The sequence below is a fragment of the Hyperoodon ampullatus genome (assembly GCF_949752795.1).
Source record: "Hyperoodon ampullatus genome assembly, chromosome: 6".
NCBI lineage: Eukaryota > Metazoa > Chordata > Mammalia > Artiodactyla > Ziphiidae > Hyperoodon > Hyperoodon ampullatus.
The window spans coordinates 115,500,570-115,516,654 of record NC_136919.1 but is presented as its reverse complement, the minus strand read 5'-3'; positions in this window follow the sequence as shown (position 1 = coordinate 115,516,654).

Genomic DNA, 16,085 nt, shown 5'->3' with positions numbered 1-16,085 from the left:
GGGTGATGCATGGTAATTTGGGACCCATGAGCTAAACTGGACAAAGGAACAGGTCTCTACAGCCCCAGAAACACCTTTTTCATATTCAGACTCACATCACTATCTATTCTCTGTTCCCAAATGCTCTGGTGAGCGTCTCTGGGTCTGTCCTTGGCTCTGCTCTGTGGCTTTGGAGGTCCAGTTTCTCTGATGAATGGGGAGATGATGGTCAGGGTCTAAAGCTATTCACATCCTCATCCCCATCACTGTGAGCCTGATGCTTGGTGAGCACTTTCGTAGCAGAAAGCTTTTAGCTTTGTTTCTAGAATGCTCTTTGCTGCAAATATCTAAATGTGCTCCAAGCCCCCCTTTGGGAGAAGCTGATGACATAGCAATTTGAAGTCATTAGTTTAATGAAAACTGGGTTGATCAATAGGGAAGAAAAAATGAAAACTACTTGACTTAAAAAAAAAACTATATTCATATATATCTTGAAAAACATATATATATGTTGAAAAATTATCTCCATAAAACTGTTTAAAACAAGAGACGATGAAAACTAAGAAGCAAAACGGAAAAATTAAGATGTAAGCTTAAGTAAAAATAATTCAACTGTATATACCATAATATGGTTGTAACTACATAAAATTATATATTACATGGAAAATGACTGTAGAGAAAAATGGAAAAAAAAAGAACATTTTATTCAACCTTCTTCAGAACAAAATAAACAAAAGAAAACTACTTCGTTGCTGAGATTCCCTGGACTATGTATTATAGAAAAGCAGGAAGTTAAATGCCTAAATTTGACTTTTATTTGGGACAGGAGAGAAGTTTCATTCTGCAGCCCCTTTGTAAGAGGGACACTATTCTTATATTGTTTAGGTGACTCTCATATTCAGCAGATTTTTCTTTGAGGTCAGTTAAGAAGCAAATGTTTGATCCAGAATTTTATTTAGTACCAAACAGATTTTCCACAGTCACCAGCTGTAGTGTAACAACAGTCATTAACATATATGGCCTGTGCCTGGTACTATTCTAGTTCAACTTGTTTAATCCCCACACAACCTAATGAGGTAAATAGAACTGTTGTCATCTCCACGTTACAAAATGTGAAAATTGTGTCTCACGACACATTAGGGTATTGCCTACATAGTTAGTGGCAGAACTACATTCAAACCCCAGGCAGACTGGCTCCAGGGTCCATGGTCTAAACCAAGGGTCAGTGAACTTTTATTGTAAAGGACCCATACATGTACTTTAGACTTTGCAGGCCTTACGGTTTCTATTGCGAGCACTCCACTCTGCAATTGTAGCAGAAAAGCGGCCATAGACAATACATTAAAAAATGAGTGTGGGGCTTCCCTGGTGGTGCAGTGGTTGAGAGTCCGCCTCCCGATGCAGGGGACACGGGTTCGTGCCCCAGTCCGGGAAGATCCCACATGCCACGGAGCGGCTGGGCCTGTGGGCCATGGCCGCTGAGCCTGCGCGTCCGGAGCCTGTGCTCCGCAATGGGAGAGGCCACAACAGTGAGAGGCCCACATACCGCAAAAAAAAAAAGAGTGTGGCTGTGTGTCAATAAAATTTTATTTGTAGACTTGGCATTTGAATTTCATGTAATTTTCATGTTATGAAATATTATACCTCTCTTGATTTTTTCCAATTATTTAACAACGTAAGAAACATTCTTGCAGGCTGTACAAAAACAGGTGGTCGTCAGCTGGATTTGGCTTGAGGGCCAGAGTTTGCCAACCCCTGCTCTACACTATGACTGCCACCCTTCGAAGTCCATGGGAAGGTGGGAGGGTGGGGTGTGGTGGGGGGAGAGGTGTCGGGGAGGGGGCCTCCATGAGAAGGAGCCAGGAATGAAGGAGGCACCGATGTGGGACTTACCCACCAGAAGTCTGTTACATAAAGATTTGAGAGAAGCTTCTGGAAGAGAAGTCATTGGAAGAGAAGAACTCCAAGTAGCAACGGTTGCCTTAGAAATCAGAGGATGGGGCACTTCTGAGAACAGTTGAGTATCTGTTTTGGGGAATTGTCTACTGGCCTAGCCCCTCTGAACTCTATTCTAAATGATGGAAACTATGAATACAAAATAAAAAAAACTAAATCTCTGTAAGACAGTAGCACGTAAACAACTGCTTTGGTACCCATTGAGCAAGCAGACTTCTTAAGAGGGGAGGGAGGCAGGTTCTTTGCAGCATATTCACAGTAGCCAAGATGTGAAAATGACCTAAGTGTCCATCGAGGGATGAATGGATAAAGAAGATGTGGTATATACATACAATGGAATATTATTCATCCATGAGAAAGGAGGAAATCCTGCCATTTGCAAAAACACTGAGGACCTTGAGGGCACCATGCTAAGTAAAATAAGTCAGCCAGAAAAGATAAATACTGTATGGTCTACGAACTCATAGAAACAGAGAGTAGAATGGTGGTTGCCAGGAGCTGGTGGGATGGGGGGTAAGTGAGAGGTGGGTGGGGGAATGAGGAGATGTTAGTCATAGGTTACAAATTTGCAGCTAGAAAATGAGTAAGTTCTGAAGATCTCAGGTACGGGCATGATGACTGTAGTTAACAATGCTATATTATATACTTGAAAGTCGCTAAGAGAGTAGATCTTAAATGTTTTCACCTATCCTAGGTAGAAAAGCATATGGTAATTAATTATGTGATGCGATGAAGGTGTTAGCTATAGCTGTGGTGGTAATCATTTCGCAGTATATAAGTATTGAATCAACATGTTGTATACCTTAAGCTTATACAATGTTATGTGTTAATTATATCTCAATTAAGCTGGGCGGGGGGAAAGAGTGGAGGGAGGCGTTCTCATAGCTGTCCTACTGGAAATGACAGTGCCGCATGCCTGAAGTCATGGTGCTAGAAAGACATGTGAAAACGTGTGAAAAGATTTGCAAGGCCTTGTAGATACTGGTGACACCACCTGGCAAAGGTCAGAGGAGAAAATAAAAGAAAACTGGCCAGAGTATTGTAAGGACTGAGATACATTCTGGGGTTTTCCAGAAATACTTGAAGGGGGTCTTGTCAGGGAAGTGAGAGTGTTGAAACTATAGAACCAGCACGAGATAGGTAATCTTTTTTTTCAGCTTACTGAGATATAATTGACATGTAATTGTACATATAAGGTGTAAAATGTGATGATTCGACGCACATATACATTGTGAAATGAGTCCCACAATAAGATTAATTAACACCTCCAGCACTTCACGTGATTACCATTTGTGTGTGTGTGTGTGTGTGTGTGTGTGTGGTAAAAACATTTAAGGTTTACTCTCAGCAACTTTCAAGTATATAACACATATAATACAGTATTGTTACCTGTAGTCACTATGTTGTACATTAGATCTCCAGAACTTATTCATCTTATAACTGGAAGCTTGTGCCCTTTGACCAACTTCTCCCCATTTCCCACATCCCCCAACTCCTGGAAACCACTGTTCTACTCTGTTTCTGTGAGTTCATTTTTTTTTTTTTTTACGATTCCACATATGAGTGAGATCATATAGTGTCTGTCCTTCTCTGTCTGACATATTTCACTTAGCATAATGCCCTCAAGGCCCATCCATGTAGTCAGAAACGGCAGGATTTCCTTCTTTCTCATGGCTGAATAATATTCCATTGTCTACATATACCACATTTTCTTTATCTATCCATCTGTTGATGGACACTTAGGTAATTTCCACACTTTGGCTCTGGTGTATCAATCAGTATGTGGAGTGCACATATCTCTTCGCTATCCAGTTTTCATTTCCTGCAGATATACACATGGGTAGTATTTTTAACTGCTTTTATGTTCATTAGCTCATTGAGATTGGGACAGCTATTTGCTGTCTTCTACTGGTCCTTGGCCTCAGAATTCATGTTTTAGAATGTCAAATCTTTTTATCCTCTTGGGAGAATCTGCATTTAGCATAGAGTTGTTACTGCCACAATGAACATGACTCAAGGTTTTAGGGATTGTTCGTTTGGATGGTAAGATTTTAAATTTCGATATTTTCAAAGTTATTCTTTGAATCAAGCAAATCCGTGCTTGCAAAGCCCATGAATGATAGCTTAACAACAAACCTTTAATGTTAACTTGTAGGCAACATCATGGAAGTAGTTTTTCTTGTAGAGCCTTCAATCACAGGGTATGGCTTCATCTCAGGATTCTTTTGCATATTTGGGCAATATTCCTGAAATCACTTCTTTCACAATAACAAGTTATCTTTAAATACTTTGCAGCAATCACCTGGCCCAGCTGGATCAGGAGGACAGCGCCCTGGGGTTCCTTACTTACACAGTTTCTTAGTCATGTTACTGTGGCATACTGTTCTTATTTAAACAAGCCCTTCCCTCCATAAAATGATGCCTCAGGGTTTGTTTCTCAGAACGACTCAGACCACATACGCAAAAAGTCTCTTAGGAAGAGAAATAAATTCACTTATGTTCTTTCTGGAGGCAAACTCCATTTAGAAATGATCTGACTGTTAAAGTCTGTCCTTATTAACTTTGGGCTTGGCCCACACTTCAAGTGCCAAGAGAGAGCCTGGCCCTGGGAATTGTGTTTTTTTTTTTTAAATAAATTTATTTATTTTATTTATTTTATTTTTGGCTGCGTTGGGTCTTCGTTGCTGCATGCGGGCTTTCTCTAGTTGTGGTGAGCGGGGGCTACGCTTCGTTGCAGTGCGCGGGCTTCTCATTGCAGTGGCTTCTCTCGTTGCAGAGCACGGGCTCTAGGCACACGGGCTTCAGTAGTTGTGGCACGTGGGCTCAGTAGTTGTGGCTCAGTAGTTGTGGCACATGGGTTTAGTTGCTCCGCAGCATGTGGGATCTTCCGGACCAGGGATCGAACCCATGTCCCCTGCATTGGCAGGCGGATTCTTAACCACTGCACCTCCAGGGAAGTCCGGAATTGTGTTTTGATTTCTCCTGTAATTTGCCAAAAAGACCTCACTTGACTTCCTATTTTTAAAATTGTCGTTGTAATTCATGGTCTGGGTACAAATGTTAGAATTCTTCGGAATGGTGTATTATTTGAAGATAGGAAAGTCTTGTTTACCTAGAATGTGAACAACAGGAAAATTTAAATGGCCATATATCTTACTTAATATTCTGTAAGCCATTTGAAGTAGAAGTATACTGATAAAATGAATAGATCTGGAGTGAATCTAGTCAAGAGTAAAAGAAAAATATAAATACTGTACACACAGTTAGGAATACAAAAGGATACAGGACCACAGATGTAGAAAAGCAAATTTATAAGAGACTATGCTGTATAGTTCTTAATTAATAAACTGTAAGAGTCACAATGAAAGACAGAATTCACTAGGAAAATGTAGGTGAACGAAATTGAGCCAAGAAGTAGAAAATCTGAGCTGACCAAACAGCATAGAAGGCATGGAAAATATGGTCCAAATATTACATCTAAAAAATGTGCCAGCTCCAGATATAAAGGCATATACTTCTGTATATTAAAAGAAAAGATCAGTTGAATGTAATATTAACTATTCCATAGAAAAAGATGTAATGCTTCCTAATTTCTTTTATGAAAAAACACAACTCTGGAAGAAAAACTCGTTAAAATGTAGAAGAAAAAATATAAATGCAAACTTATATTTGTACAAAAACAGCTATAAATAGAGATGCAAAATAAAATATTAGTGAATCTCATTATGCACTCAATGAAAAGAACAATGCAGAATGACTTAAGTTTTATTCTAAAAGTGGAAGCATGGTTCAGTAGTGGGAAATTTAGCAACAGAATTTATGTCATCAAAAGGTCTCATGGTGGGGAGGGATAAATTGGGAGATTGGAATTGACATATACACACTACTGCATATTGAATAGATAACTAATAAGGACCTACTGTATAGCACAGGGAACTCTACTCAATACTCTGTAATGGCCTATATGGGAAAAGAATCTATTTATTTATTTTCTTCTATTTATTTATTTTTTTTTTGAGGCATGCGAGCTCATGGTTGTGCTGCGTGGGCTTCCCTCTAGCTGTGGCGTGCAGGTTTTCTCTCTCTAGTTTGGCACACGGGCTCCAGGGCGCGTGGGCTCTCTCCTGGAGGCGTGTGAGCTCAGTAGTTGTGGCACGTGGGCTTAGTTGCCCCACGGCATGTGGGATCTTAGTTCCCCGACCGGGAATTGAACCCGCATCCCCTGCATTGGAAGGCAGATTCTTTACCACTGGACCACCAGGGAAGTCCCCGAAAGAATCTGAAAAAGAATAGATATATGTACCTATAAAACCAATTCACTTTGCTGTACACCTGAAACTAACACAACAGTGTAAATCAACTATACTCCAATAAGAATTTTAAAAAGGTCTCAGCCGGGCGCGGTGGCGCGCGCCTGTAGTCCCAGCTACTTGGGAGGCTGAGGCAGGAGGATCGCTTGAGCCCAGGAGTTCTGGTCTGTAGTGCGCTATGCCGATCGGGTGTCCGCACTAAGTTCGGCATCAATATGGTGACCTCCCGGGAGCAGGGGACCACCAGGTTGCCTAAGGAGGGGTGAACTGGCCCAGGTCGGAAACGGAGCAGGTCAAAACTCCCGTGCTGATCAGTAGTGGGATCGCGCCTGTGAAAATAGCCACTGCACTCCAGCCTGGGCAACATAGCGAGACCCCGTCTCTAAAAAAAAAAAAAAAAGAAGAAAACAAAAAAGGTCTCAGAGAAAAACCAAATGATCATCTGGATAGATGTGCAAAAGTATTTGATACAATTAACATTCATTCTTGATCCAAACTCTTAGTCAACTAAGAATAGGATATACATCCTTAATTTGATAAAGAATATATATTAGAAACCAGCAGCTTGCAACACACTGAAGCACAAATTGTCACGTAGTCCCATTCACCAGAAATAAGAAATGAAGTCGTCTAACACCATCATTAGATCAGTATTCAGGACTGCTCTGTCCAACGCAGGGAAATGTGAGACAGAAACTGAGGACGCCAAATTGTCCTTATTTGCTAGTAGCGTAACTGGCTAACAAAATCAACAATGAATATTTTCAAATAAACCTGAATTTTATCATAACTCTTCTCTCTTGTTTTGATGTCCATGGGAGGGGACCTCATGGGCAAAAAAAAAAAAAAAAAAAAAAAAATGAGGGCCATTTCATGAAATTTACTACTTGACTATATAACACACGTGACATTTCAGTTTCTACAAAGTTTAGTTTTCTCCTTAAACTTATCTGTCTTTAAACACAGAAGAGAGTTTAGGTTTAAAGTGATTTCACTTGTTACAGAGAAGCTTAAATAGGTCAACCCAATTGCTGTTATTTTGTCACTAGTGTATGCTCTTGGAGGGAATGAGCCTTTCAGTGGGCTGCAGGACGTCACTGTGAATTCCTCCCCCAAAGCTGGTGTCACTGTTCCCCTAAAAGGCATTAGCAGGACCCTCAGAGCTCACCTCCCAGCCCGGTGTGAGATGAGAGCTCCGCCCTTGTGGTCGATCTTTCTTAATACCACCATTTGTGCTCTGACCACAGAATTATGGTTGCAAACGAGACTCCGGGGTGTGGTTGCACGAATCTGTTTTGCACAGAGCCTGTGTTTGCCTTCAGTTGGCTCTGAGAGAGCATCTTGCTGTGAGGGACTGAGTTAGCTCTTAGAGGGTCTCTAAACTCTGTAATGCAAGGGAGCCCGGGGCCATGTCACAGTTCAAGCCTGATGCAACCAAATAAAGTCAGACCTGTGGCTTCCTAGCTGGGCTAGAGAATGACCTGCCGTTAGTTGCAATGGCAGCAGCATAGGAAATTACATACACCAAGATATTGTGACAGCAATGCAAATTGAATTGGAAAATATAATGATCATTGCTGCTGAATGACCCATGAGCGTATCCATCAAGCAATTTAAAAATGATTTCAGAATCATTGGTACTTTTCCTTTTGCCACGCTCAAAGTCTTTTCTTCAAACATTTCTTCTAATAAATGCATATCCTATGGTATTCTGGAAAAGGGGGCTTGAACTTTTCTTAGGATTAAAGGAGACCACAGATGTAAAATACTCTTATTTCAATGCCCATAGGAAACAATAGTCAAACTTAGAGAGCGAATTAGAAAGAGGGCAAAACTTCAAAATAAATTTTAAAAATTTCATGAAATCAGCCCACGGCAATTTGTGTCTGCATTAAAAATACTAGGGCTTCCCTGGTGGCACAGTAGTTAAGAATCCGCTTGCCAGTGCAGGGGACATAGGTTCAAGCCCTGGTCTGGGAAGACCCCACATGCTGCAGAGCAACTAAGCCTGTGCGCCACAACTACTGAGCCCGTGCACGTAGAGTCTGTGCTCCGCAACAAGAGAAGCCACCACAGTAAGAGAAGCCTGTGCACTGCCGTGAAGACCCAACGCAGCCAAAAAAAATGCACAAGACAAAACAAAACCAAAAAAAACCTAAACGTAGAAATAATTTACTTTGCTATGCTACTGAATAGCCTACAAACCATAGAGGGATAACAAAAATTAAAAGATCAAGGGGGAAATGCTCCTATTTCTGGAAAAGAAAGCTGAAAGTGAATGCTTTTAAAAAAAAAAAAAAAAAAAAAAAACAAACCAGGGGACATGTAGTCCCAGATAAATATGGTACTAGTGCCACCTGCTGTTTTAAGTATAAATTGCAGCTACCCAATAGCTGATCTGTTCTGAATATTCAGAATTTTTTAAAAACCTCCTCTCTCATGGCAGGAACAGGGGTTTTATGTTGCTTTCAATATTACCAGGTACCCAAATCTTACTAAGCTCTAAGAATAACTGTGATAAGAGATTTACATAGACCCTCTCATTTACTTGCTGTAGTAACTCTACCAGGTAAGTAGTATTTTTATCCCCATTTATATAGGTGAACAAAATAGAGCCTGAGAGTCAGTAAGTAACTTATCCAAGGTCAGGTACGTGGTGAGTGGCAGAGCCAAAGTCAGAACTTAGACTATCTGATCAGAAGCTAACCTTAAGGTCGTTATTCTGCCTTTTTATCCTATGTTGCTTTGTATCGGGAGCTCCCTTTTGGGAGATCTTTCAGAATATGTTTCCATCACTTCAGCCTTGGTTTACCAACTTCAAAAGGGTTCATACAGAGAAATGAATTATTATAAAACATGATAAGAGCAAAGAAGAGGGTCTTTTCCACTTTCATGAAAAATGCTATCAAGTTTCAGACCTTTGTATGCCTTTGTGCAAATTTGCTGTCTGACACTAATAACTTGTACATTTTCAGAGTACCACAGTTTAGCTATAGGAAGATGGGTCAGATTTTCCCTGAAAGGAGCCCCTTAGACTGAGGATTCCATAACCATTGTACTTCTATCAGGAGGACAAGCATGGCTTTTGGTCCTTATTCTGTATATAGGGCTTATTATTATCAAACCTTCTTTGGTTATTGTATGCAGATGCTAAGAACACTTAGCACTATCTTCTAACAAATCCCAGAGTTTGTGGCTAAATATAATGTATTTTGTGTCCAAGTTTTAAAAACATAAAGCAGAGAGGGATGAAGCAAATGGAAAAGTATAGCAGTAGGTGGAGTCCAGTAAGCAGAGGGGAAAAGTGGAGGGAGACACCAGCAGGGTAGCAAATTCAGTGAGAGGAAAGAAGCAAAATCAGAAGACTGTACCCAGGAGCCAGTTACTGGAAGAGTGGAAGTTGGAGATCCAGTCCCAGCACATACCCACAAGCAGCACAGACAGCTGGAGTGATACAGAGTCCAGGCTGATTAAAGGCAAGCGCTGGGGGCTCCGTGACAGTGTGTTTTGTTTCTTAGGAGGACATCTCTGAAGCCAGATATTATTAGGGTTCTCCTTAAAAAAAAAAAAAAAAAAAACTCCCCTATAATTCTCAATATATAAACTTTTCAAAACAGATAAAATAGTAAAACATCTATTTCTAATATTTATTACATTTTTTCTTTTCCGTTAGAGTTTATTACAAGATACTGAATATAGTGCCCTGTGCTGTACAGTAGGACCTTGTTGTTTATCTAATTTATCCCTTCCCATCTCCTTTCCCATTAGGTAATCATAAGTTTGTTTTCTATGTCTGTGAGTCTGTTTCTGTTTTGTAAGTAACTTCATTAGTATTTATTGCATTTTTAATTTTTTTTTTTTTTTTTTTTGCTGTACGCGGGCCTCTCACTGCTGTGGCCTCTCCCGTTGTGGAGCACAGGCTCCAGACGCGCAGGCTCAGCGGCCATGGCTCACGGGCCCAGCCGCTCCGCGGCATGTGGGATCTTCCCGGACCGGGGCACGAACCCGTGTCCCCTGCATCGGCAGGCGGACTCTCAACCACTGCGCCACCAGGGAAGCCCCGTATTTATTGCATTTTAACTCACACATTTAAAATCACATTATCTAAAAATATATTAACTAGAAATATTGCTTTTATCCATTTCCACTTTACCTGAAACAATATTCAAACTCTAAATCAATGTCTCTGGTACTACTAGAGCCACTTTGGAATACAATTTGTCACAAAATGCAGCTGTAAAGAATTGAATAAAGATTTATCCACTGTCTTTGTGTGAGAAGGACTGAGCTAGCTATGTACTGTGAGTAACCAAGGATCTGCCTCAACCCACCTCCTCTCTTCTGAAGATTTGGCACTGGCAGCCTTTAATTCAATCCACCCATAAAGAGTGGAAAACCTCAGTAGCTCAGTTCCAATCTGATCAAGCATGGTGTACCCAAAAGCTATGGCTTAGTTACCTAGTTACAATTTAGATTGGCATCTCAAAGTTGTGTAACTGATTCCTGGGCCAGCATCTTACTTTTCACCTGGAGAATTTTGCTTCTTACGTGTGTGTGTGTGTGTGTGTGTGTGTGTGTGTGTGTGTGTGTGTAAAAACACATAAAATGTACAGACCCACAGATATAGAGGACAAACTAGTGGTTACCAGTAGGGAGAGGAAAGCAGAGGGAGGGGCAAGATGGGGGTAAGCGATTAAGACCTACAAACTACTCTGTACGAAAGAAATAAGCTACAAGGATGTATTGTGCAGCACAGAGAATACAGCCAATATTTTATAATAACTTTAAATGGAGTATAATCTAAAAAATTTTGAATCACTATGTTGTACAACTGAAACTATTATAACATTGAACATCAACTGTATCTCAGTTAAAAAAACACACACACATGAAATTTACCATCTTAATCATTTAAAAAGTCCAGTTCAGTCTCATGAAGTTTATTTAGGCTGTTGTGCAACAGATCTCTTGAACTTTCTCTTCTTGCAAAACTGAAACTGTATACCCATTAAAACAAATTCCTCCTCCCTCCTCCCTCCAGCCCTTGGTAACCACCTTTCTACTTTCTGTTTCTGTGGTTTTGACTACTTTACATATGTCCTAAGAGTGGAATCACACAGTGTTTGTCTTTCTGTGTCCCAGCAGTCTAGGGAGTGTTGATGGAAACCGAGGCAGAAGGATGGTCAGAAGCTAAATGTCTCAGGAAACAAAGCACGTGGGAGAATTCTACGCTTCCATGCTTCACTGCCTGTAAATCTCACTTAGAAAAAATACTGTTACCTTTCATCATGCCCTCTTTGGTTTATAGAAAGGCAATCTTGTAACAAAGGGCTAGGTCTTTTCTTCAATGATCCAACTATGTTACGTAACTCAGATCTCCAGTGTCCTTGTATATATATCTCTCAGAGATTTTTGTGAGTCATCACCATCTACTTCCAGCCTGGAGACATATGTGCTTTGTCAAATTCCACGAAAGGAGGCATGCTGGAGGGGAAGAAAGAGCATAGATTCTGAGGTCTAGACCTTAAGGACACTAATTTTAGTCCATTGCTTTAAAACTTGGGTAAATCATTTAAATTCTTTAAATTTCAGCTCTCTTGTCAAATGAGGATGGTAATACAAACTACAATTTTTTGGTGAGGATTTAATGAGCGCGATTGTAACAATGTCAAAAAGTGTTATATAAACATTGACTACGTTTGTTTTAATATCAGTATAATAGCATTTCTTGCCAATTTCTGTTTCAACTTGTTGTCTATTAGCTGCTTATTTTCTCTTTCTAACTCCGAGGAGAGCAAGTTTCTTTATCAGATCCACTTCAGAGTTCTGGAAAGTAAATTCTCTTTTCTCCATAATGGAAAAAAATGCCTGCGTCCTTCTCGGGGTTTACGGTTACTTTGAATACAGAAATAGTTACTCAAGATTTATCAACGAGTGAAAACGTCTGTGGGTGTGGCAGAGATTGCTACTTTCCCCTGGGTATTCATTCTCCATAATCCTTTAATAATAGAACTTCCAATTTTTAGCTGGACACATAGCAGCCTAGAATAAAGATGAATATTTCTCAGCCTCCATTGTGGCTAGCTATGGTTAGGTGTTGAGTTCTGGCCAATTGAAATTGTATCAACCTACACATTTTTTTGTTTGTTTGTTTTGTTTTTTTATGGTACGCGGGCCTCTCACCGTTGCTGCCTCTCCCGTTGCGGAGCACAGGCTCTGGACGCGCAGGCTCAGCGGCCATGGCTCACGGGCCCAGCCGCTCCGCGACATGTGGGATCCTCCCGGACCGGGGCACGAACCCGTGTCCCGTGCATCGGCAGGCGGACTCTCAACCACTGCGCCACCAGGGAAGCCCCTATCAACCTACACATTTTTTAAGCAAACAAGTTAATACAGGCAATTAACCTTTCTCAAAGCAATTGGGGGAAGGGATTGCAGGAGACAGGCATTTGAACTGCCGAGTTCCAAAACACTCTGTCATTGCTTCAGTCCATCTGGTAGCATGAAGGAGAAGCCAAGCAATGATCCTGGGGTCCTGATGATTATGGAGTTATCAAATCGGACCCTTTGAGGAATGGTTTATGGACAAGTGAAGTAAAGTTCTTTCTTGTTTACGTCACTGTTGCTTTGGATTTTCTGTCACTCAGAATGGAACCAGCTCCCAACTGATTCAGGCTGATCGTGATCATAATTATTACTCACTTAGTATTTTTGCACATAGTACTACTTTAAAAAATCCACATCGGGCTTCCCTGGTGGCTCAGTGGTTGAGAGTCCGCCTGCCGATGCAGCGGACACGGGTTCGTGCCCCGGTCAGGGAAGATCCCACATGCCGCGGAGCGGCTGGGCCCGTAAGCCATAGCCGCTGAGCCTGCGCATCCGGAGCCTGTGCTCCGCAACGGGAGAGGCCACAGCAGTGAGAGGCCCACGTACTGCAAAAAAAAAAAAAAAATCCACACCACACATGGTGATCTGTGCCTAGCACATCCTAAAGCATAGAAAGGGTTCATATGTTAATGTGGTAGAGACAGCTGGCTTAACTAAGAAGCAGAAATCACTTGAATATTGAAACAGAGCTGCCAATCCCAGGTACTGGTTACACAGGGAATGGAAGAGCCCAACAGAGAAAGGACAATGAGCTAAACTAGAGATTATCAACAGCTGCTACCGCTGCTGGGTTAAAGGGACTGAGGAAGGTAGTGGTACAGACTGTATTATTGTTTCCGTTTTTATTCACTGCTCTCCCAGGAAGAGGGCCATCCATCCACCCTGCCTCGTTGATATGTGATTTGCTTTGGCTAATAAACGTGAGCAGAAGTGACATAGACTACTTCCAGGATGAATCACATGATACACGAGTAAGACGACAGGCGCGCACAAGGTTTCTAACAGATAGGCAGCTTGGTAAAGGAGGAAGCACTGGGCTTGGAGTCAGGACATCTGCTTTCAGTTCCTGGCTCTGCCACTTACTATCTAATAGGCCTTGGGCCAGTCACTGAGCTTTACTCAATGTCAATTTCTTCACTGGAGGAATGGGCTCAATCATGGATTTGTAATGATCTCTCAGCATCCTTTCATCTTGCTGTAATAAACCCTGGATCAACATATATTAACAATTCCTTAAAGGAGAACTTCTCGTCCCTAGATCGAGTACTTTTCTTTCCTGTACGTGTCACTTCGACTAAACATTATTCTTGTCCCAGTACTTACTTACCAAGTGGGATTTTGTTTACTCCTAAGAATGAATATTTCTTCCATGAACTAAAGCAGTGCAAAGTCTACTCATTCCAGTTTTTAATAGAACAATTCCATTAGCTGGAAACAAGAGTGTCGGTTTCAGGAGTGACTAAGCAGGTGCAGGAAAAGCATCAACACTTAAGGGCCTTGGAGAAATGCAGATCCTTTCAAGTGGTGTTAAGTGTTTTGATGGAGAAATTTTCAAAATGCCGCTGTAATGCACACTTTAAGTCCCTGGCCCCCACTCCAACCACATTTCAAAGTTGTCAGTTGGGCTTGTCACCTGCCCTGTCACCACCTTCTTTTCCTGTTCTTCAGTGGGAGAAAGATCTTATTTCACTTGAGTTCTGCCAGCAGGATTTCCTGAATTAGGATGACCAAGGCCATCTCTGGGAGTTTTAAATCTTACACACCATTGTGATAAAAGTTGGGGTGGGACTTCCCTGGCAGTCCAGTGGTTAGGACTCCACAATTTCCCTGCCAAGGGCCTGGGTTCAATCCCTGGTCGGGGAACTAAGATCCCATAAGCCATGTGGCAAGGCCACCAAAAAAAAAAAATTGTGCCAAAAAAATGGGGGTTGGGAGTGAGAAGTGCCTTTCTGAACGAGCAGCCGTAAGACCAAGAATTGTGGTGCTTTCCAAATCACCATATCAGTGTAAGTTAGTGATGTGCTTCGAAGTCATCCTGTTCGGTACTTCTTCTAAAGGGTGAAGTCCTGGCATTGGGGGTGGGGGGAAGACCACCCAGAGGAATGGTAGAGTGGAGTGGAACCCTAGTAAAAGAAGGGAGGTCTCCTACCTGCCTGGTTGAAACAGCCTACGCCCCATCTCTCCTAGGCACTGTCCTGTGATCTCGTACCAAACCTTCTGACGGGTGGCCACACTGACTTCCAAACAAATGGCCATGAGCCGGGCAGGTGGGGGCATCCCTCCATCACCCTCTAACAAGGCCTAGCTTTGTCCTTATGCATGGCCCTAGGCTTGTTCTCCGTGCTAGCCTTCTGGTTCAGCTGCAGATGGGTAGGATGGCAGAAAGCTTCTTCCAGGTTGAGTGTTTCGGGGCACAACAGTGTCTGATAATCCAGTACTTGGGCTTCCATGAAAATGGATCTTCCACAGTTTTCCTGGCCTAGCTAAAACTAATACATACAAAATGAGAACATGGCCTTCCCTACCTTCCCCAAAGGGAAAAAGGGTGGGGCTTGATTCCATTTCTCACATTTTCTCCACTGACAGCCTTATATGTGACTGTTTCCATTTCTTTTAATTTTTAAAAGTAGTACAGTAAGGGGCTTCCCTGGTGGCGCAGTGGTTGAGAGTCCGCCTACCGATGCAGGGGACATGGGTTCGTGCCCGGGTCCAGGAAGATCCCACATGCCGCGCAGCGGCTGGCCTGTAAGCCATGGCCACTGAGCCTGCGCGTCCGGAGCCTGTGCTCTGCAACAGGAGAGGCCACAGCAGTGAGAGGACCGCGGACCGCAAAAAAACAACAACAACAACAAAAAAAGTAGTACAGTAAGTCCCCTACATACAAACGAGTTCTGTTCTTAGAACACGTTCGTAAGTCTAGTTTGTTTGTAAGTCCAACAAAGTTAGCCTAGGTACCCAACTAACACAATCAGCTATATAGTACCGTACTGTAATTGGTTTATAATACTCTTCACACAAATAATACATAGAAAAACACACAGAAAAAATAAAGAAAACATATTTAATCTTACAGTGCAGTACCTTGGAAAGTACAGTAGTACAGAACAACAGCTGGCATCCAGGGGCTGGCATGGAGTGAACAGGAGAGAAGAGTTACTGACTGGAGGAGGGAGAGGAGGTGGGAGATGGTAGAGCTGAAGGGTCGTCAGCAATAGGAGACGGAGGGCAAGCTGCAATGTCACTCACGCTTGACGTGGATGGCACAGCCTCTGGTTCCTTGCTGGATTCAATTCTACCTACCCTCTTGAAAAAACGATCTAGTGATGTCTGGGTAGTAGCTCTTTTCTTCTCATCATAGATGACATGGTAGCACTGGATTGCATTCTGCACGGCTGCTGCTACCTTCGCGGACCATTCTGTTTGTGGTACACATTCTAAGTCCTGTGCCTTAAA